Genomic DNA, 23568 nt, shown 5'->3' with positions numbered 1-23568 from the left:
GTTGATGCCATGCTTACTTAGCTAGGAGCTTATAATGGTTTGTCTTGGATGCCCACATGAATTTTGAGATGACTGTGTTGTAGTATGATAGGATGGTATCCTCCTTTGAATGATTCAAGTGGCTTGACTTGGCGCATGTTCACGCATGTAGTTGAAACAAAATCAACATAGCCTCTATGATATTCATGTTCATGGTGATTTATGTCCTACTCATTCTTGCACTCAATGTTAGTTAATCTCAATGCATTTTGATGACTGCTGTCGCTCTCTAGTTGGTCGCTTCCCAGTCTTTTGCTAGCCTTCACTTGTACTAAGCGGGAATACTGCTTGTGCATCCACTTCCATAAACCCAAAGTTGTTCCATATGAGTCCACCATACCTACGTATATGCGGTATCTACCTGCCGTTCCAAGTAAATTTGCATGTGCCACTCTCTAAACCTTCAATAAATAATCTGGTTTGCATGCCCGAACCGCTCATGTGGTGACAGGGGGCGATCAGTATCTTCCATGCTAGGCGTGTTATCCTCTATATGTGTTTATTCACTATCATTCACGAGAAAGGGCCCGGTAATTGGAAGTCCTAGTTCCATGCTCAAATCGAAAAGATAATTGCAAACAAAAATCCCCCTGGATTGATGTTGGTATGGACGGCACCCGAGTATTCGGCTAGTCGTGGAGTGTGATTGATTGGTGATGGGGGAGTCAAAACTTTACTTTTCTGTTTGGGAACCACCTATAGCATGTGTAGCGTGGAAGATGGTGAGAACTCTTGGTCATTGCCTTGACAATGAAAGCATGCCACCCAAAATTATTATCTCCGTTTTCAAAACTTGAGCTCTGACACCTCTGCAAATCAATGCTTCCCTCTGCGAAGGGCCTATCTATTTATGTTCCTGTTGATTCATCCTCCTCTTATGAAAGCACCAATTAGAGAGCACCTCTGTCATTTTTATGCTTCGCTTTTAACTGTGTTGAGTATGACTGTGACTGGATCTTCTTTGCCATGAACTACAATGTTTAGTCAGCCCTTGGTCTTTGAAGGTGCTCTGTATTTATGTTTTGCGGTCTCAGAAAGAGCTAGCGATATACCATCTATTCGTACTACTTCATGATTGTTCTGATTGAAGTCTTGACGTTTGAGACTTGTTATTATTCGCTCGCTAGTTGATTATGCCATTGATATGAGTTTACCGTGAGACCTAGATGTCATTTGCTTATGTGGTTAGCTTGTGATCTTGCTGAAATTCTGGTTATGAGTTAGACATAGTTGCAACAACAAGGTCAAACAGAGTTCGTAAAAGTTTTCTTTTGTCTCTTTCAGTTTGTCAACTAAATTGCTTGAGGACAAGCAAGGCTTTAAGCTTGGGGGAGTTGATACGTATCCGTCGTATCTACTTTTACGAACTCTTTTACCCTTGTTTTGGACTCTAATTTGCATGATTTGAATGGAACTAACCTGGACTAACGCTGTTTTCAGCAGAATTGCCATGGTGTTGTTTTTGCGCAGAAATAAAGTTCTCGGAATGACCTGAAAATTTACGGAGATTTTTTCTAGAATTTATGAAAAATACTGGCGCAAGAATCAGCGGAGGAAGTGGAGCTGTGAGCCCACAAGCCCACCAGGCGCGGGGGGCCGCGCCTGGCAGGCTTGTGGGGCCCACAAAGCTCCACCGCCTCCAAATCCAGCTCGATTTAGTCCGTTTCGTCCGAAAAAAAATCAAGGAGAAGAGTTCATTGCGTTTTACGATACGGAGGCGCCACCACCTCCTGTTCTTCCTGTGGAGGGCAGGTCTGGAGTCCGTTCTGGGCTCCGGAGAGGGGAAATCGTCGCCATCGTCATCATCAACCTTCCTTCATCGCCAATTCCATGATGCTCTTCACCGTTCGTGAGTAATCTCATCGTAGGCTTGCTGGACGGTGATGGGTTGGATGAGATCTATCATGTAATTGAGTTAGTTTTGACGGGGATTAATCCCTAGTATCCACTATGTTCTGAGATCGACGTTGCTACTACTTTGCCATGCTTAATGCTTGTCACTAGGGCCCGAGTGCCATGATTTCATATCTGAACCTATTATGTTGTCGCCAATATATGTGTGTTCTTGATCCTATCTTGCAAGTTGTAGTCACCTACTATGTGTTATGACCCGGCAACCCCGGAGTGACAACAGCCGGAACCACTCCCGGAGATGACCATAGTATGAGGAGTTCATGTATTCATCAAGTGTTAATGCGTTGGTCCGGTTCTTTATTAGAAGGAGAACCTTAATATCCCGTAGTTTCCATTAGGACCCTGCTGCCACGGGAGGGATGGACAATAGATGTCATGCAAGTTCTTTTCCCTAAGCACGTATGACTACATATAGAATACATGCCTACATTAGATTGACGAACTGGAGCTAGTTACATATCTCTCCGTGTTATAACTGTTGCATGATGAATAGCATCCGGCATAATCATCCATGACCGATCCAATGCCTACGAGTCTTTTCGTACTGGTCCTTGCTACGCTACTTTGCTGCTACTGCTGTCACTGCTGCTACTGTTACTCTGTTCCTACTGCTGTTACTTTGTTGCTACTGCTGTCACTTTGCTGCTACTGGTACTGTTGCTACCGCTGCTATCATACTATTTTGCTACTGATACTTTGCTGCAGATACTAAATCTTTCAGGTGTGGTTGAATTGACAACTCAACTGCTAATACTTGAGAATATTCTTTGGCTTCCCCTTGAGTCAAATCAATAAATTTGGGTTGAATACTCTAACCTCGAAAACTGTTGCGATCCCCTATACTTGTGGGTTATCAGGCACCTCGGTCCGATCTGGCCAGGCACCCCATCCGGACCTCTCCACGTCGGGCGAAGCGTGTTTGGCAGGAGTTTCCTGGGACGTAACCTCAGGAACCGGAGTCTCGTGGGCCGAAGGCACCTCGACTCGAGGCTGATCCTGGACCGGAGTCTCATGGGCCGAATGCCCATCCACCCGAGGCTCATGGACCGGAGTCCCCGTAGCCTCCTCCTCAAATGGGTCCACCATAGTAGTCCTGTGCTCGGGTGAATGAGCTGGTGTTGGTGGCAAGGACGGCGCAACAGTCCGCCTACCTCTTCCACAGCCACCACCTCTCCCTATAACCTTCCCCTTCTTCCCTACCCGACCAACACCTCTCCCAGTGGGTAATGCCGCCGACAAATAAGCACCCGCGGGTGGTGTCGTCAGACTGTCCTCCAAGGCTCTACGGAGAGATAGGGGTGGAATGGAAGTACCACCCCTCGTGCGGGCCACCGAAGAAGAACCCGTCGAGCGATCTGGACCCGCGCCCACCATCTTTCAACACCTGCTGACCTGCCATGATAAAGATTAAAAGAAATTAGTACAACAGAAAAAATTGAATAACTAACATGAATAATAATATGTACATATATAATTTAAGTTGTGAATCTTACAAACTAATAATCATCATCACTAAAATCTGCCAAGAAACTAAAATCTTCAATCAGTAGTATCCATTAACTATTCACAATGATTACATCATAACTTTTTTTACTGGAGCATGTGTATCCAGTTTGAACTCCAAATCTTATGTCAATGTTGTGAAATTATTTTTGTTATTTTCTTCATCTCTATTGAATGGTATTAGTTACACATTTACACCTAGAGCGGAGGTTGCATCTCGATTGGGTTTAAAAGTCACGCATGAGGTTTTAGGACTTTGATTTAACTAATAAAAAATATATAATATGCATCACAAATTATATGGTTAGAGTCATCATTTGACAACGAATCTAAAAATATATTTTTGTAAAATATAACATATGTTTCCCTAGTCAAATTGACGACCTAAAAATACGTGCCCGCCTTATAAACCCAACTAGAGGGCTCCCTTGAGATTAAGTCGCGCTCCCTCCAGCACTGCTAAAATAATTTTTACCACTAGCCTCAAAGTCCAATCTAGTCATTTTTTAGCTCATCCTAATACATATTTGCACTTCTAAGGCAGCTCAACTCACCCTCCATTTTTGGCTCATCCTAATACATATTTGCACTTCTAAGGCAGCTCGGCCCCCCTCCATTTTTTAGCTCATCCTAATACATATTTGCACTTCTAAGGCAGCTCATCCCCCCTTCATTTTTTTCTAGATTCGCCACTAATCTCAATATCTTTGCCATAATTTTTAAAACAAACGACATGTTATAATTCCTACAATTGGTTTTTTTAGTAACCACCTATATGCAGCTAGGGTGCATATATATATATAGTTGATCCCTACAATACTATATATATATATAGTTGATCCTTGCAATACTATTTTTATTTGTCTCAATATGAACACATGTCACTTGACCATACATACCACCTCATGAACTCCACTACTTATATTTCTCTCAACATGCATCGAAAATGCTACATACTATACTTTATAAATATTTTACAAAAGTTATAATCAAGTTCAATAAAGCATATGTATTTACATTTTTCGATCTCATATTCATATTCCGGATAACCAAATCTCAACAAAATATATATACTACAAGCAATTCCAAGAACATTTTGAGTGTCATTTTCAGAGTGTTGGAATGAAAATTTCTTTATAGATCCATATATAGGGGTGGGGATGTGGGGGCTCACCGGCAGGGGCGGCTGTGGCGTCATGGGCGGTGGGGCCGGGGGTGTTGGGGCTGTGGGGCGGCACCGGGGGCGATGGGGCGGCGACGGCGGGGGGCGCTGGGGCACCGAGGCGACGCCGGGGGCGGTGGGGTGGCGGCGGAGGGGCTGTGGGGGCACCGGGGCGGCGCCGGGGGCGTGGGGGGGGGGGGGGCGGTGACACGACGGTGGTGGCAGCGGTGGGCGTCGAGGGAGGAGTGGAAGAGAAGAAGAGTGAGAGAGAGAGAGAGAGAGGGCCGGGGTGGGGGCGGGCTGGCCGTTACAAAATACGAAGGCTTTGCCGTATGCTGGCGGACGACAAAGGGTCTAGATTCTTTGCCGTCTCCCTCCGGACTCTTTGCCGTTGTAACACCCTGATTTTTCAAAACTTTTCTTTTCAAAATATTTTTGAAAAGCACTTGCAATTTGGTGGATTTTCAAGTTCTTAAAGCAAGTTGGATTAAGAAATCTTTGAATTCTTGTCTCCAACAACCCAAAACCATTTGCTTCATACTAAAACCCTTCTGAGATTTATTTGCAATATTTTCTTTCATTAAATAATTCTCTTTTTCTATTTTGGGAATTATGCCATCACTATGGGTTGTGAAGCAACCTATAGCTTGGATGAGCTTTAAGACCCAAAACTTTTGCAACATCTTCTCAATGCTATATGATTTCAAAATATGCAAAAACAAATATGTGTCCAATGGATAATTATGGCCAGAATAATTATTTATTATCTGACTAGAATTATCCCTTTGTGAAGCTACCCTATGATTCCTGTCTTGAAAAATTCCCAATAAGTTTCTGTAGTTACTAGGGATCATATATGGTTCCAATAGGTAATAACATCCCATGGTCCAGTGCAAAGTTTGAGCAAAAACACTATGCTAAGTTTCTGGTAAAACATGACCTTTGTGAAGGAAGTGCCAGCTAGGAGTGCACAATGGAGCTGCAAATTTTTGGGCATGTGTGCACCACCAAATGACACTTCCCCACCAAAAGACACTGGTAGCAAAGCTTGCAATTAAGTGCTAGGAGCTCATTTGTGTTCCGGACCAGAAAGGTGGTTTACAAAGGAAATATATTCATTTGATCTTCAAACCTTGCCAAATTTTGCCAGTTTAGAGTCTTTTCTATGCTGATTCCATTAGACATCTTAGTTTGCTCTTATCCCAACCCTGTTGAGCTCCAGATCAACCCAAAGTCTGCTGGCAGAACCTGTTGATGATTTTCCTAGTCGCAGCACAGCTTGTATGCTGAGGCAAGCAGTAGATGGTGACTGATGGAAGGCTGGTCGACGCAATGGACAAGGTGTCAAGGCTTGCGTGGCACCAGGGTGGCCGCAACCATGGTGACCACGGTGCTGGCATGCCACAGAGCGTGCTCTGGGCAACTCCAGTGGCAGCGGAGCCGTCCCGAGCCGTCAATCGCTGCCCCCCTTGTCTGAAGCACCGACGAGGTCCCTGGTAGCCGCGTGATACCTCCCGAACCCTCTGGTTCGCCGGGGAAGGCCGCCGGCGCTCCCGGCCAAGCTCCGCCACGGGCAACACAGTGGGCTTAGGTCACTTTGGTCGTCCGCACGCCATTAATGGCTTCGGACCCGTCCCGTCGCTCCCCTGACCTCCTCCATCACCTCACCACCGTGCTGCGACAGCCAGCTCGCCGTCCTTGCTCGAGTGGCAAGCCTGAGCCTCGCCGCTTCGGGAGAGCTCGGCAGCGCTCGTCGCTAGCCTATCTAAGGCGCCGCCCGAACCCCTCCTAGCTCCCACCCCTCTCCTCCACCTCTGGATTATCCCTAGAGCCCCCTAGCAAGAGCCGGGAGCTCGTCTCCCTCAGCTCCAAGCGAGTTGCTCCACCGCCAAATCCCCTCTGTCGCCAACCTCCTCCACCCTCCCCAGTCCAATCCAAGGCCACCAGTGTGTTCCTTGGGTCCCTCTAGTGCTCTTAGAGCCGTCGTTGAGTTGAATCCCTCCCGGAACCGTCGCCGTCGACGACCACCGTAGCCTCCACCCGTCGGAGAAAGAGGGGCAACGCCGTCCGTCCACCTCCGTAGGAGCTACGGGTACAGGGAGGATCGCCATCGAGCGCCCGTTCCATTCCCGTCATCTCCCAGTCTCGCCGCCGTCCCTATCGCCGGTGAGCGTCGCCGGTGAGCCGCCCTCCTCTGTTCCCCCTCCTCTCTCTCTGTTTTAAAAGGGCAGGCCCCACCCGCCAGGGGCTGTGGCCTGCGGCCGAAGCGTTAAGTGGAGGTGGCCCTCCACTTTACGCCTTCGATGTGCCCCCTAGGTTTCCTTTTTTTCTTTTATTTATTTTAGTTTTTAACAGAAACTGTGACCATTTAAATATTTTTATCTACAAGTCCAAATCACTTGATTCTTTTTGCATTGGGTTTGTATTGAAATTCTTTACTTTCTGGTAAATTTTGGTATTTTTCCCACACTCATAGAATTTCTGGTTAATAAAAAGGTATTTAATGCCTTTTCTTTTCTTTTGCTATTTCAAATACATTTTCAGAAGGAAACTTTGAAGACCAGGAGTGTGTGAACAACCCCACTAATCATGGGAAGCCATCATATCCATGTGGTGTAGTTTTGCATAGCATAGCTCACATCCTCATGCATTAAAATTGCTTAACTTGCTAAGAAAATAATGATTTAGTAAATGATCATATAGAGACATATGCTTATGATTATGAGTTCCTATGGTTGCGATTATATGGTGGATGATCATGAGTCACCTGACCGGGCATAACCGTACAACCACCTCTTGCCGGTATGGGAAGGTCGTGACTTGGGTTGTCCGCGTGATCTCTCACCGATATGCCCCAAAGAGGGAGGGTTATGCACGCGTGCCACCTTGGCCCGGTGGGCGGTGATAACTCTTTGAGCCCAGTTAAGTTGAGTTGGGCCCGTCCTCGTTTGGGACAGTTTGTTTGGCCACGATGGTGGCAGGTGTCATGAGGACAGAGGTGTCATGAGGACACACGACCACCCAGGGTAGGACTCCAGAAGGGAGTGGTTGCCGGGGATATGATGAGAGAGTCCCGGGTCAGGCAAGTTGCGTTGGAGAAATGTTGGTCCACCCGAATGGGATCACGAGGTCAGTGCTCCAGAGTGTGGGTAAAGTGTGCAACCCCTGCAGAGTATAAAAACTATTCGAATAGCCGTGTCCACGATAATGTACGGCCCGACCAGACCTCAGTAGATGGTCACTGATAACCCACAAGTATAGGGGATCAATTGTAGCCTTTATTGATAAGTAAGAGTGTCGAACCCAACGAGGAGCTAAAGGTAGGACAAATATTCCCTCAAGTCCTATCGACCACCGATACAACTCTACGCACACTTTACGTTCACTTTACCTAGAACAAGTATGAAACTAGAAGTACTTTGAAGGAGGGATATGATAGGCTTGCAAGAAAGTAAAGAACACGTAAATAAAACTAGGGGCTGGTTAGAAAAAGAAACAAATACGTTAGTCTAACGAGTGTGGAAAAGTAGTGGTAGGAGTTGTGGAATTGTCCCTAAGCAATTGACTACGTTACTAGATCGATAGCAAGTATCATGTGGGAGAGGCCTCTGCTAGCATGTCATCCCTTACTTGGAATTCTATGCACTTATGATTGGAACTATTAGCAAGCGTCCGCAATTACTAACGTTCATTAAGGTAAAACCCAACCATAGCAATAAGATATATTGGTCCCCCTTCAATCCCATATGCATCAATTTCTATGCTAGGTTTGAAGCTTCTGTCACTCTAGCCTGCCAATACATAGTCCTATCAACATACAACTAACCCTATGGTGTGATCCACGCGCGCGATCATATGATGGGAACCAAAGGACAGCAACATAACCACAAGCAAATTAAACCAATCATAGCAATTCATCAATCACCGATAGGACAACGATAATCTACTCAGACATCATAGGATAGCAACACATCATTGGATAATAATATGTAGCATAAAGCACCATGTTCAAGTAGAGGGTACAGCGGGTTGCGGGAGAGTGAACCGCTGAATATAGATGGGGGAAGATGATGGAGATGTTGGTGAAGATGAGGGAGGTGTTGGTGTAGATCGCCGTCACACGATGATGTCCCGGGCGGCGTTCCGGCGCCGCCGGGAGAGAGGGGAGAGAGCCCCCCTCCTTCTTCTTCTTCCTTGACCTCCTCCCTAGATGGGAGAAGGGTTTCCCCTCTGGTCCATGGTCTCCATGGCGGTGGAGGGGCGAGAGCTCCTCCTAGATTGGATCTCTCTCTCTCTCTGTGTCCTTCTGTTTCTGCGCTCCCAGATTCTGCGTTTCACCGTTTCTTAAATTCCCGGAGATCCGCAACTCCGATTGAGCTGAAATTTTAACAAGATTTTATTCCGGATATTATCTTTATTTCTACGAAAGAAGGGCTCCAACCGCCTTAAGGAGTGGCCACAAGCCTGCCAACCGCTGCAGTACCTCTTGGTGGCGGCTACAGGGCTTGTGGGCCTTCCGTGCATCGCCTCGCGTTGATTCTTCTTCCCAAAAATCATAAATATTCCAAAAAAATCGCCGTAAGTTTTTATTATGTTTGGACATCGTTTGGTATGGATATTCTGCGAAACAAAAAACATGCAACAAACAGGAACTAGCATTGGGCACTGGATCAATATGTTAGTCCCAAAAATAGTATAAGAAGTTGCCAAAAGTATATGAAAGTTGTAGAATATTGGCATGAAACAATCAAAAATTATAGATACGACAGAGACGTATCAGCATCCCCAAGCTTAATTCCTGCTCGTCCTCGAGTAGGTAAATGATAAAAAAGATAATTTTTGATGTGGAATGCTACCTAGCATAATCTTGATCATATAATCTAATCATGGCATGAATACTAAAACACGAGTGATTCGAAGCAATAGTCTATCATTTGACATAAAGACAATAATATTTCAAGCATACTAACAAAGCAATCATGTCTTCTCAAAATATCATGGCCAAAGAAAGTTATCCCTACAAAATCATATAGTCTGGCTATGCTCCATCTTCCCCACACAACGCATTTAAATCATGCACAACCCCGGTTTTAGCCAAGCAATTGTTTCGTACTTTAGTGTTCTCAAGCTTTTTCAACTTTCACGCAATACATGAGCGTGAGCCATGGACATAGCACTATAGGTGAACGGAATATGGTGGTTGTGGAGAAGACAAAAAGGAGGAGATAGTCTCACATCAACTAGGCGTATCAACGGGCTATGGAGATGCCCATCAGTAGATATCAATGTGAGTGAGTAGGGATTGCCACGCAACGGATGCACTAGAGCTTATAAGTGTATGAAAGCTCACAAAAGAAACTAGTGTGTATGCACCCAACTTGCTTGCTCACGAAGACCTAGGGCAATTTTGAGGAAGCCCATCATTGGAATATACAAGCCAAGTTATATAATGAAAATTTCCCACTAGTATATGGAAGTGACAACATAGGAGACTCTCTGTCATGAAGATCATAGTGCTATTTGAAGCACAAGTGTGGAAAGAGGATAGTATCAATTGTCCCTTCTCTCTTTTCTCTCATTTTTTGTGGGCTCTTTGGCCTCTTTTTTTTATTTTTATATATATATATTTATTTTGGTGGGCATCTTTGGCCTCTTTTTTGTAAATGGGCTTCGCTGTCCTCTTTTATTTCCTCACATGGGACAATGCTCTATTAATAATGATCATCACACTTACAACTCAATACTTAGAGCAATGATGACTCTATATGAAATGCCTTCGGTAGTGTACCATGACAATGATCTAGCATAGCAATGACATAAAAAAACGGACAAGCCATGGAAACATCATGCTAGCTATCTTACGATCATGCAATGGCAATATGGAAGTGGTGGCACATGTCATGAGACGGAACAGTGGTAGTTGCATGGCAATATATCTCGAAATGGTTACAAAAATGCCATAATAGGTAGGTATGGTGGCTGTTTTGAGGGAGGCTATATGGTGGGTGTAATGCACCGGCGTAAGTTGCGCGGTACTAGAGAGGCTAGCAATGGTGGAAGGGTGAGAGTGCGTATAATCCGTGCACTCAACATTAGTCATAAAGAACTCACATACTTATTGCAAAAGTCTATTAGTCATCGAAACAAGGTACTACACGCATGCTCCTAGGGGAAAGGTTGGTAGGAGTTAACCATCGCGCGATCCCGACCTCCACACAAAGGATGACAATCAATAAATAAATCATGCTCCGACTTCATCACATAACAGTTCACCATATGTGCATGCTACGGGAATCACAAACCTTAACACAAGTATTTCTACGAATACACAATTACTCACTAGCATGACTCTAATATCACATATTCACGTCGCAAAACTATTGCAAGGAATCAAACATATCATATTCAGTGATCTACAAGTTTTATGTAGGATTTTATGACTAACCATGTGAATGGCCAACTCTTGTTAACTCTCTAAATAGGTATAAGTGAAGCATGATAGTTTAATTATTTCTACAAAAGATATGCCCCGCTCTAACAAATATAAGTGAAGCAAAAGAGCATTCTACAAATGGCGGTTTTCTATGTGTAGGGAAACAAACAATCCAAACTTCAAAAGATATAAGTGAAGCACAAGAAGCATTCTATAAAGACAACCAAGGACTATCTCATACCAGCATGATTCATAAAATAAAAAGGGAAAAAATAAACACAAAAGACGCTCCAAGCATTTGCACATATCATGTGACGAATTAAAATATAGCTCCGAGTAAAATTACCGATAGATTGTAGACGAAAGAGGGGATGCCTTCCGGGGCATCCCCAAGCTTAGACGCTTGAGTCTTCCTTGAATATTACCTTGGGGTGCCTCGGGCATCCCCAAGCTTAGGCTCTTGCCTCTCCTTATTCCTTCATCCATCGTGCTCTCACCCAAAACTTGAAAACTTCAATCACACAAAACTCAACAAAACTTCGTGAGATCCGTTAGTATAATAAAATAAATCACCACTTCAAGTACTGTTGTGAACTCATTCTAAATTCATATTAGCATTATATCTACTGTAATCCAACTTCACCATGGTTCATACCCCCGGTACTACCCATAGATTCATCAAAATAAGAGAACAATGCATAGAAAACAGAATCTGTCAAAACAGAACAGTCTGTAGCAATCTGTATATTCCGTGTACTTCTGATATCTCAAAAAATCTGAAAAATTACAAACCTCTGGAAAATTTGCATATCAATCAGCTGAAAAAAGAATTAACTCAAAATCTCTTCCGGAATAAAAATGAAAATTAATTTCGTGAGCAGAAAGTTTCTGTCTTTTCTCAGCGTGATCAAACAACTATCACCCAAACTAATCGTAAAGGCTTTACTTGACACATTATTTTTAAAAATACAAAGGAATTGTACAAGGGCATAATTATTTTTGTGAGAAACTTCCATGAAAAATTCGACGTTGTTTCCATGAGCATGAACACAAGTGTTCAAGGTCGACCCTCACTTCCGCAATGCATCACCTTTCAATCGCTTCTCTTTTTGAAAAAGTTTTAAGTTCCCCTCTATATTTTTTTTGTTTTTAAACTAAATAACAGCACTCAACATAAATAAATGACTCTCTAAAACTTCCGGGTTGTCTCCCAGGCAGCGCTTTCTTTAAATCCATTAAGCTAGGCATAAAGTGCTCAAGTAATGGATCCACCCGGATCCCTAGGTATATCAAAGCCAATTTTAATTAGCAATGATTTGAAACTTAGTAGTGAGCACAAGGTAACATATATCAAGCAATGACGAAGTCTAACTCTCTTCCTATGCATTGGCATGTCATAAAAGAATAATTCATGCACATCAAGTAAAGGCCAATACATAGCATAAGCAGTTTCTTGCAATTTTATCATATTGGAAACATAGAGAGGTGCAGATGTAATTCCTCTCTCATAATAATTGCAAGTAGGAGCAGCAAGCACATGCATATTATATTCATCAAAATCATCATGTGTAACATAAGGAACTATAGCTAGCTCATCTTCATAAGCATCATTCATAATGGCATCATGGCCACAAGCATAACAAGCATCAAGTTCATCAAAAAGGGATATTTCAAACGAATCCAAGGGATCATAGCATTCATCCTTCGGTAAGAACGAAGGGAAATTAAATAATGTATGATTAAAAGAGTTACTCTCATTAGAAGGTGGACACGGGTAGCTAGTCCGCTCTTCCTCCTTTTGTTCTTCGCTCTCCTCTTCATCTTTTTCATCTAATGAGCTCACAATTTCAGCATTTTCTTCTTCCATAGTTTCCTGCAAAATAATAGTCTCTTCTTGGGTAGCATAGGATTTCTCCTTAAACTGTTCAATATGGGCATTATATTCATAATTAGTATAACAATAACGAAGCATAGACAAATTTTCAGATCGATAAGGAGCATCATCATTATCATCATACCTTTTAAACAGAGCCTCAATTTCATAAGCACCCATAAAAGCAACAAACTCTTCTATTTGATCCACATCATAGTAATCATATATACCATTAGCATAAGAAGCCAAGGTTCTATGATCATTAAACTCACAAGAAAAGGGAAGGTGTGGAGCCTTCATCCTAGAGCAACAAGTAACACCATGTCTCTTGCATAGTTCCCAATCATACCATTTCAACAAATGGATTTGATCCCATAAAAGTTTCCCTTTTTGAGTCAAGCGATAATGCCTAAAGTATTCACGTTGATCCAACGTGTATCCCATTATATAATTGAATGGGGCTTTCTCAGGATTATTAAAGAAGTATATAATATTTTCCACGTAACGAGCATCGAGGGTTTTAGGAGGTTCCCCATCTCCATGAGTAGCAAGTACACCTATTTTTTTGGTATTTCCTGTTCCATATCCATAACTAAAGATAGAGAACAACTTAGAACAGCAAATAAATCTACTTAGTGATAAAGCAAACAAGCACACACGAGGATATTCACCCCACGCTATTGCTCCCCGACAACGGCGCCAGAAAAAGGTCTTGATAACCCACAAGTATAGGGGATCAATTGTAGCCTTTCTCGATAAGTAAGAGTGTCGAACCCAACGAGAAGCTAAAGGTAGGACAAATATTCCCTCAAGTCCTATCGACCACCGATACAACTCTACGCACACTTTACGTTCGCTTTACCTAGAACAAGTATGAAACTAGAAGTACTTTGAAGGAGGGATAGGATAGGCTTGCAAGAAAGTAAAGAACACGTAAATAAAACTAGGGGTTGGTTAGAAAAAGAAACAAATACGTTAGTCTAACGAGTGTGGAAAAGTGGTGGTAGGAGTTGTGGAATTGTCCCTAAGCAATTGACTACGTTACTAGATCGATAACAAGTATCATGTGGGAGAGGCCTCTCCTAGCATGTCATCCCTTACTTGGAATTCTATGCACTTATGATTGGAACTATTAGCAAGCGTCCGCAACTACTAACGTTCATTAAGGTAAAACCCAACCATAGAAATAAGATATATTGGTCCCCCTTCAATCCCATATGCATCAATTTCTATGCTAGGTTTGAAGCTTCTGTCACTCTAGCCTGCCAATACATAGTCCTATCAACATACAACTAACCCTATGGTGTGATCCACGTGCGCGATCATATGATGGGCACCGAAGGACAGCAACATAACCACAAGCAAATTAAACCAATCATAGCAATTCATCAATCACCGATAGGACAACGATAATCTACTCAGACATCATAGGATAGCAACACATCATTGGATAATAATATGTAGCATAAAGCACCATGTTCAAGTAGAGGGTACAGCGGGTTGCGGGAGAGTGAACCGCTGAATATAGATGGGGGAAGATGATGGAGATGTTGGTGAAGATGAGGGAGGTGTTGGTGTAGATCGCCGTCACACGATGATGTCCCGGGCGGCGTTCCGGCGCCGCCGGGAGAGAGCCCCCCTCCTTCTTCTTCTTCCTTGACCTCCTCCTTAGATGGGAGAAGGGTTTCCCCTCTGGTCCATGGTCTCCATGGCGGCGGAGGGGCGAGAGCCCCTCCTAGATTGGATCTCTCTCTCTGTGTGTCCTTCTGTTTCTGCGCTCCCAGATTTTGCGTTTCACCGTTTCTTAAAATCCCGGAGATCCGTAACTCTGATTGGGCTGAAATTTTAACACGATTTTCTTCCGGATATTATCTTTCTTGCTGCGAAAGAAGGGCTCCAACTGCCTTAAAGAGTGGCCACAAGCCCTCCAGCCGCCGCCGTACCTCCTGGTGGCGGCTATAGGGCTTGTGGGCCCTCCTTGTGTCGCCTCGCGTTCATTCTTCTTCCCAAAAATCATAAATATTCCAAAAAAAGTCCCCGTAAGTTTTTATTACGTTTGGACTTCGTTTGGTATGGATATTCTGCGAAACAAAAAACATGCAACAAACAAGAACTTGCACTGGGCACTGGATCAATATGTTAGTCCCAAAAATAGTATAAGAAGTTGCCAAAAGTATATGAAAGTTGTAGAATATTGGCATGAAACAATCAAAAATTATAGATACGACAGAGACGTATCAGTCACCCGTGTGGATGTTAGTAATGATGGAAGAACTCTCCAGTCGAGTGGAGATGCTTGATGAGCATTCCGGTGATTGTGAGACAACCCCGGACATGAGTAAGTGTTTGTTATAAAGTCAAGTGGTACTATTTGTAATTTGTTGCCATGCTATTGTTTGCTGCGTTGCTTGGTTCTTATGAGCTTGCGAGTACATTCAAAGTAATCACCTAGCATATAATGCCAGATGCAGGAGAAGCCGAGGACGGAGGTCCTGATGATGCGTACTAGGAAGTGTCCACAGCAGTGTCCCTGTGTATGGAGTTGCCGCTATATTCCGCTACACCGTAGAAGTACTTAGTAGTTTCGAGGCCCCGCTATGTCTCATAAATAATGTAGATATTGTGCTGCACCAAGGGTGCCTTTGGCCTCGCTATCATTGTAAGATATGCTCTTGTAACATTATGCTATCAATAAAGTCAGTTCTGTTCTGTGCCAAGATGTTGAGTGTTTCCAGAAGACATGATCTCTGGGTTGGAAGCACTGGTAATCCGATTCATGGAATCCGGGTGCCACAACACTTGGTATCAAAGCCACGCTGACTGTAGGACACCCTAGTAACCGCGTTAGCAACGAGTAGTAGAGGGTCATGGGTATGCATTTGCTTGTTGCATTTGAATGCTGCATTTGATTGTTGCATGGCATGCATCATGATTCATTGTGTTACTAACCTTTGGCTTTGTGAGTGTAGATGGCACTAGTTCCGTATCATTTTCAGTATGAGCCTGCACCATCCTCCTTCCCAGCACTGCTACGGAACGTTTGGTTTCGACTATACCCACATGGCGAGGAACCAGTGTACCAGGTGTTTCGGGAGTAGCTTGCCGAGTCCGTGTATGAGTTCCATGCTCAGGCCTACCTGGTTGTGAACTCAGATATTGGCAGCTATTCTTGCTCTACTAAGGGCGGAACGGCTTCAACTCCAAAGATGGCAATCTAGTTTGCTGCGGTGGAGGCTCTCACTGACTTGCGCTACCACGAGGTGGAGATACAGACTCATCCAGGTTTCTTCCATTACCCCACCTTGTCGCCTTTGACACGGCAAGTAATTTTTGCTCCCGTAGACCCGACATGTGACCGTGCGACTGCTGTGCTGTCTCGCTATGTGAGCGCTAGCTATCGTACGATCATATCCCTGGCAGAGGAGCTATCCCGTCTTCAGGCAGCACTTGTCATTGCAACTGCAGTGCCACCCCACCCGAGTCTTCTGTTCCACCCCTAGATGCACCACCAGTTCCACCACCACATGGATTTGAGATTCCAGCCAGTTCTTCAACACCGCCAGGCACTTCATCTGGCAGTCACTGTGAGACTCATTCTGAGTGGGCCTCACTCCTTGCCACCCCTGTTGCCCCGATGCTAAGGCGTCGTTCTCCTTCGGAAGCAGGACCGTCTCGTCAGCGTCGCCGCGTAGCCTTTGCTTCGGAAGCAGGATCATCAGTTCAGACTCTAACTCAGGATCAGACGACGAGGAGTCGGAGGTCTTCCAGTGTTCGTGCCATCCGCGCCACTAGAGCCGAGGTTGGAGTTGTTGAGCATGCATCTTTGCATATGTCAACTGCCGTGTGAGCAGTCTAGTCATGATATGTTCCCCTACTAGCTTGCCAGATATGATGTTAATGTGCATTGTATAATTAGGTTCTTTGCTTATTTGCCTTTCATGAGGATTTCTTTGGTGTTTTATGACCATGCTTTTCCCTTATGGATGTTGCTCATCGATTCGGTACTTTGCAATGGGAACAATAATTTAGGATGAAAAGGAGCTGTAGCAAAGGCAACGATGGAACCCCCATCTGTCGGTCTGCCAGGCAGGCAGGTCAACCACGAGAAGACCTACCACCTCCACCACCCGAGGCACCAAGTACTGAGCAAATCATGAGAATGTTTGAGGAAAAGAGGAATCAGGATCTCATGGAATTCATGAGAAGCATGCAAGCTATGGTAGGCCAGAACAACCACAACGGGGCACGATCCAGGTTGTCAGATTTTCAGCATACTAAGCTGCCCAATTTTGGTCAAGCGGCGGACCCGATTGAAGCCGACGACTGGATAAGGACTATATATGGAGAAGAAGCTAGACATAGCCCGTTGTGAGGAAGATTACAAGGTTCCCCTTGCCACTCACTACCTAGAAGGGCCAGCAGCTATATGGTGGGATAATACTAAGATAACATGGCCCTGTGGAGAAGAGATTACATGGGAAAGATTCAAGGAAGCATTCCGCAAATATCATATTCCCACGGGTATTATGAAGGTGAAGCAAAGAGAATTCCTTGCCCTTACACAAGGAAACATGACAGTGGCCGAGTATCTGAACAAGTTTAACAATCTCGCACGATACTCGACCCATGATGTATCCACTGAGGAAAGGAAGGTTGATCGCTTCCTAGGCGGTCTTAACCATGCGCTCCGTTGTCAGCTTTGTATGCTGGACTTTCTAGACTTCCAGACACTGGTAAACAAAGCTTTCATAGCCGAGCAAGAGCTTAAGACTGGATACGATGACCGCAAAAGGAAGTTTGAACCCAAGAAGGACAACAGGGAGCAGATTGCCCAAAAGCCATGCATCTGGCAGCCAAACACCACTGTCTACAAGCCCACTTGGAACAACAATAACAACACTAACAAGACAGTGAGCCAGAACAAGGCCTTCGGCAAACAACCAATGCTAGAGGATTGTCGCCGCACCAATACCTGTTTTACTTGCGGCCAAAGTGGACACTATGCAAAGCAGTGCCCCACCAATGGCAGGAAGTGATAACCCACAGGTGTAGGGGATCGCAACAGTTTTCGAGGGTAGAGTATTCAACCCAAATTTGTTGGTTCGCCAAAGGAGAAGCGAAAGAATATTCTCAAGTATTAGCAGGTGAGTTCGTCAGATTCAACCACACCTGAAAGATTAGTGTCTCCAAGAAAAGTATCAGTAGCAAAGTAGTATGATAACAACGGTGCCAGAAACGATTTGTTGACGACAGACTATTCCTAACTGTTGTATCAATGGCGCCAGTAGGTTGCCCGTGGTCGGAGAACTATTCTTCCCTGACAACGTTGAGGAAAAAGGATCTTGCAACAAGTAACCGTGAAGTCACAAGGAACAACAGCAGCAGCAACAACAAAGTAACAGCAGAGTGGCCCAATCCCTTTTGTAGCAAGGGACAAGCCTAGACAAAGTAACGTAGCGAGGACCAGTAGTAAAAGACTCGTAGGCAGTGGATCGGTGATGGATGAGTATGATGGATGTGATTCATCACGTAACAGCTATAACACGGAGAGATAAGTGACTAGCTCCCTTTCGTCAATCTAATGTAGGCATGTATTCCGTATGTAGTCATACGTGCTTAGGGAAAAGAACTTGCATGACATCTATTGTCCATCCCTCCCGTGGCAGCGGGGTCCTAATGGAAACTATGGGATATTAAGGTTCTCCTTTTAATAAAGAACCGGACCAACACATTAACACTTGGTGAATACATGAACTCCTCATACTATGGTCATCTCCGGGAGTGGTTCTGGCTATTGTCACTCCGGGGTTGTCGGGTCATAACACATAGCAGGTGACTACAACTTGCAAGATAGGATCTAAATCACACATATATTAGCGAAAACATAATAGGTTCAGATCTGAAATCATGACACTCGGGCCCTGGTGACAAGCATTAAGCATAGCCAAGTAGTAGCAACATCAATCTAGAACATAGTGGATACTAGGGATCAATCCCCGTCAAAAACTAACTCGATTACATGATAGATCTCATCCAACTCATCACCGTCCAGCAAGCCTACGATGAGATTACTCATGAACAATGAAGAGCATCATGGAATTGTTGATGGAGGAAGGTTGACGATGACGATGGCGACGATTTCCCCTCTCCGGAGCCCGAAACAGACTCCAGATCTGCCCTCCAGATGAAGAACAGGATGTGGCGGCACCTCCGTATCACAAAACGCGATGAAACCTTCTCTTTGATTTTTTTCCGGGCGAGACGGAATAAATAGAGCTGAGTTTGGGAGCGGTGGAGCCACGTGGGCCCCACAAGCCCTCATGGCGCGGCCTAGGGGGGTGGCCACGGCCTGTGGGCTTGTGGCCCACTCGCACGCTCCCTCCGGTTGATCTTTTCGCAGGTATTTTTCTTTTATTCCAGAAAAATCTCTGTAAATATTCAGGATCTTCCAAGAACTTTTATTTCTCCACAAAAACAACACCATGGCAATTCTGCTGAAAACAACGTCAGTCCGGGTTAGTTCCATTCAAATCATCCAAATTAGAGTGCAAAACAAGGGCAAAAGAGTTCGGAAAAGTAGATACGACGGAGACGTATCAACTCCCCCAAGCTTAAAGCCTTGCTTGTCCTCAAGCAATTCAGTTGACAAACTGAAAGAGACAAAAGAAAAACTTTGACGAACTCTGTTTGATCTTGTTGTTGCAACTATGTCTAACTCATAACCAGAATTTTAGCAAGATCACAAGCAAACCACATAAGCAAATGACATCTAGGTTTCACGGTAAACTCATATCAATGGATAAATCAACTAGCGCAAAACTGGCCGGAATAGGCCAAAACTGCGATTTTTGACGAGTTTGCCGTAACCGGACCACGGGGTTCCCGAAACGTTCGGATCACAACGGGAACCAAAATCAGTGAGTAATAGCACACAAAACTCACGAGAATAGGCCAAAATTGCGAGTTTTGTTGAGTTCCCAGTAACCGAAACCCGGGGTTCCCAAAACGTTCGAATCGCAGCAGGACCCAAAATGAGTGAGTAATAGCAAACAAAACCGGCCACAATAGGCCAAACCTGCGATTTTTGATGAGTTCCCCATAACCGGACTGCGGGGTTCCCGAAACGTTCGGATCGCACCGGGACCCAAAATCAGTGACTAATAGCATATAAAAATGCGAGTTTTGAAGAGTTCCCGTAACCGGACCCCGGGGTTCCCGAAACGTTAAGATCTGAGCGGGAACTAAAATCAGTGAGTAGCATACAAAACTGGCCGGAATAGGCCAAAACTGCGAGTTTTCACGATTTCCCCTTACCCGGACCCCGGGGTTCCCAAATCGTTCGGATCGCAGTAGGACCTGAAATCAGTGACTAATAGCATACAAAACTCGCCAGAATAGGCCAAAACTACGAGTTTTGACGAGTTCCCCGTAACCAGATCCCAGGGTTCCCGACACATTCGTATCACAGCGGGACCCAAAATTAGTGACTAATAGCATAGAAAACTAGTCGTAATAGACCAAAACTGTGAGTTTTGATGAGTTCTCCGTAACCGGACCATGGATTTTCTGAAACGTTTCGATCGCAGGAGGACCCAAATTGAGTGACTAATAGCATACAAACGTGGCGAGAATAGGCTAAAACCGCGAGTTTTGACGAGTTCACCGAAACCGGACGTCAGGGTTCCTAAAATGTTTGGATCACAATGGGACCCAAAATCAGTGAGTAATAGCATACAAAACTGGCCGGAATAGGCCAAAACTACAATTTTTGACGAGTTTGCCGTAACCGTCCCACGGTGTTCCCGAAACGTTCAGATCGCATCGGGAACCAAAATCAGTGAGTAATAGCATACAAAACTCGCGAGAATAGGCCAAAATTGCGAGCTTTGATGAGTTCCCCGTAACCGAAACCCGGGGTTCCCAAAACGTTCGAATCGCAGCAGGACCCAAGATTAGTGAGTAATAGCAAACAAAACTAGCCACAATAGGCCAAATCTGTGATTTTTGACGTGTTCCCCATAACCGGACCGCGGGGTTTCCGAAACGTTCGGATCGCACCGGGACCCAAAATCAGTGACTAATAGGATACAAAACAACGAGTTTTGACGAGTTCCCGTAACCGGACCCCGGGGTTCCCGAAACGTTAGGATCTGAGCAGGAACTAAAATCAGTGAGTAGCATACAAAACTGGTCGGAATAGGCCAAAACTGCGAGTTTTCATGATTTCCCCTTAACCGGACCCCGGGGTTCCCAAATCGTTCAGATCGCAGCAGGACCCGAAATTAGTGACTAATAGCATACAATACTCGCCAGAATAGGCCAAAACTACGAGTTTTGACGAGTTCCCCGTAACCGGATCCCAGGGTTCCGGACACATTCGTATCACAGCGGGACCCAAAATTAGTGACTAAAAGCATAGAAAACTAGTCGTAATAGGCCAAAACTGTGAGTTTTGATGAGTTCTTCGTAACCAGACCACAGATTTTACGAAACGTTCGGATCGCATGAGGACCCAAAATGAGTGACTAATAGCATACAAACGTGGCTAGAATAGGCAAAACTGCGAGTTTTGACGAGTTCCCCGTAACCGGACCGCGGGGTTCCCGAAACGTTCGGATCATAGTGGGACCCAAAATCAATGAGTAATAGCACACAAAACTGGCCAGAATAGAGCAAAATTGTGAGTTTTGGCGAGTTCCCTGTAACCGGGCCCCAGGGTTCCCGAAACGTTCGGATCGCAGCGGGAACCAAAATCAGTGATTAATAGCATACAAAACTCGCGAGAATAGGCCAAAACTGCGAGTTTTCACGAGTTCCCCATAAGCGGACCCCATGGTTCCCAAAACATTCGGATCATAGCGGGACCCAAAATCAGTGAGTAATAGCATACAAAAATTGGTCGTAATAGGCCAAAACTGCGAGTTTTGACGAGTTCTCCGTAACCGGACCCCGGGGTTCCCAAAACATTCGGATCGCAACGAGACCCAAAATAAGCGAGTAATAGCATACAAAACTGGCCAGAATATACCAAAATTGTGAGTTTTGACGAGTTCCTCGTAACTGGACCCAGTGTTCCTGAAACGTTCGGAACGCCACGGGAACCAAAATCAGTGAGTAATAGCATACAAAACTCGCTAGAATAGGCCAAAATTGCGAGTTTTGATGAGTTCCCCGTAACCAAAACCCTGGGTTCCCAAAATGTTCGAATCGCAGCAGGACCCAACATTAGGGAGTAATAGCATACAAAACTAGCCACAATAGGACAAACCTGCGGTTTCTGACGAGTTCCCCGTAACCGGACCAGGGGGTTCCTGAAACGTTCGGATCACAACGGGAACCAAAATCAGTGACTAGTAGCATACGAAAATGGTCGAAATAGGCCAAAACCGCGAGTTTCGACGAGTTCTGTGTTACTGGACCCCGTGGTTCCCGAAATATTCGGATCGCAGAGGGACCCAAAATCAGTGACTGAAAACCCACAAGTATAGGGGATCACAACTGTTTTCGAGGGTAGAGTATTCAACCCAAATTTATTGATTCGACACAAGGGGAGCCAAAGAATACTCTCGAGTATTAGCAGTTGAGTTGTCAATTCAACCACACCTAAAAGACTTAGTATCTGCAGCAAAATTTTAGTAGCAAAGTAGTATGATTGTAACGGTAGCGGCGGTGACAGTAGCAGTAGTAATTTGTATAGCAAGTGTGACAGCAGTAGCGGTAAAGTAACTAGCAAGGACCAGTATAGGAAAAACTCGTAGGCATTGGATCGGTGATGGATAATTATGTCAGATGGCTTTCATCATGTAACAGTTATAACATAGGGTGATATGTAACTAGTTCCAGTTCGTCAATGTAATGTAGGCATGTATTCCGTATTTAGTCATACGTGCTTATGGAAAAGAACTTGCATGACATCTTTTGTCCTACCCTCCTGTGGCAGCGTGGTCCTAATGGAAAATAAGGGATATTAAGGTCTCCTTTTAATAGAGAACTGGAACAAAGCATTAGCACATGGTGAATACATGAGATCCTCATACTATGGTCATCTCCGGGAGTGGTTCCGGCTAATGTCAATCCAGGGTTGCTGGGTGCTACCTCTTGAGCTTGAGTTGGTTTTTTCCCTTGAAGAGGAAAGGGTGATGCAGCACAGTAGCAGTAAGTATTTCCCTTAGTTTTGAGAACCAAGGTATCAATCCAGTAGGAATATCAAGATGAAGCACCGATGTACCTGCGCAAAAACAACAAACTTGCACCCAACACTACAAAGGGGTTGTCAATCCCTTCACGATTGATTGCAAGGTGAGATCGGAAGGCGGAAAGTGCAACAAAGTAAAAGTGTAGGGTTGAAAATATGATGTGAAGTAGACCCGGGGGCCGGAATGTTCACTAGAGGCTTCTCTCAAGATAGCAAATATTATGGTGGGTGAACGAATTACTGTCGAGCAATTGATAGAACCGCGCAAAGTCATGAAGATATCTAAGGCAATGATCTACATATAGGCATCACGTCTGAGAAGGGTAGACTGATACTTTCTGCATCTACTACTATTACTCCACACCTCGACCGCTATCCAGCATGCATCTAGTATATTGAGTTCATGACGAACAGAGTAACGCCTTAAGCAAGATGACATGATGTAGAGG

The sequence above is a fragment of the Hordeum vulgare genome, chromosome 3H (genome assembly GCF_904849725.1).
Source record: "Hordeum vulgare subsp. vulgare chromosome 3H, MorexV3_pseudomolecules_assembly, whole genome shotgun sequence".
Lineage (NCBI taxonomy): Eukaryota > Viridiplantae > Streptophyta > Magnoliopsida > Poales > Poaceae > Hordeum > Hordeum vulgare.
The sequence above is the reverse complement of the archived record's forward strand: the minus strand, read 5'-3'. Positions refer to the sequence as shown.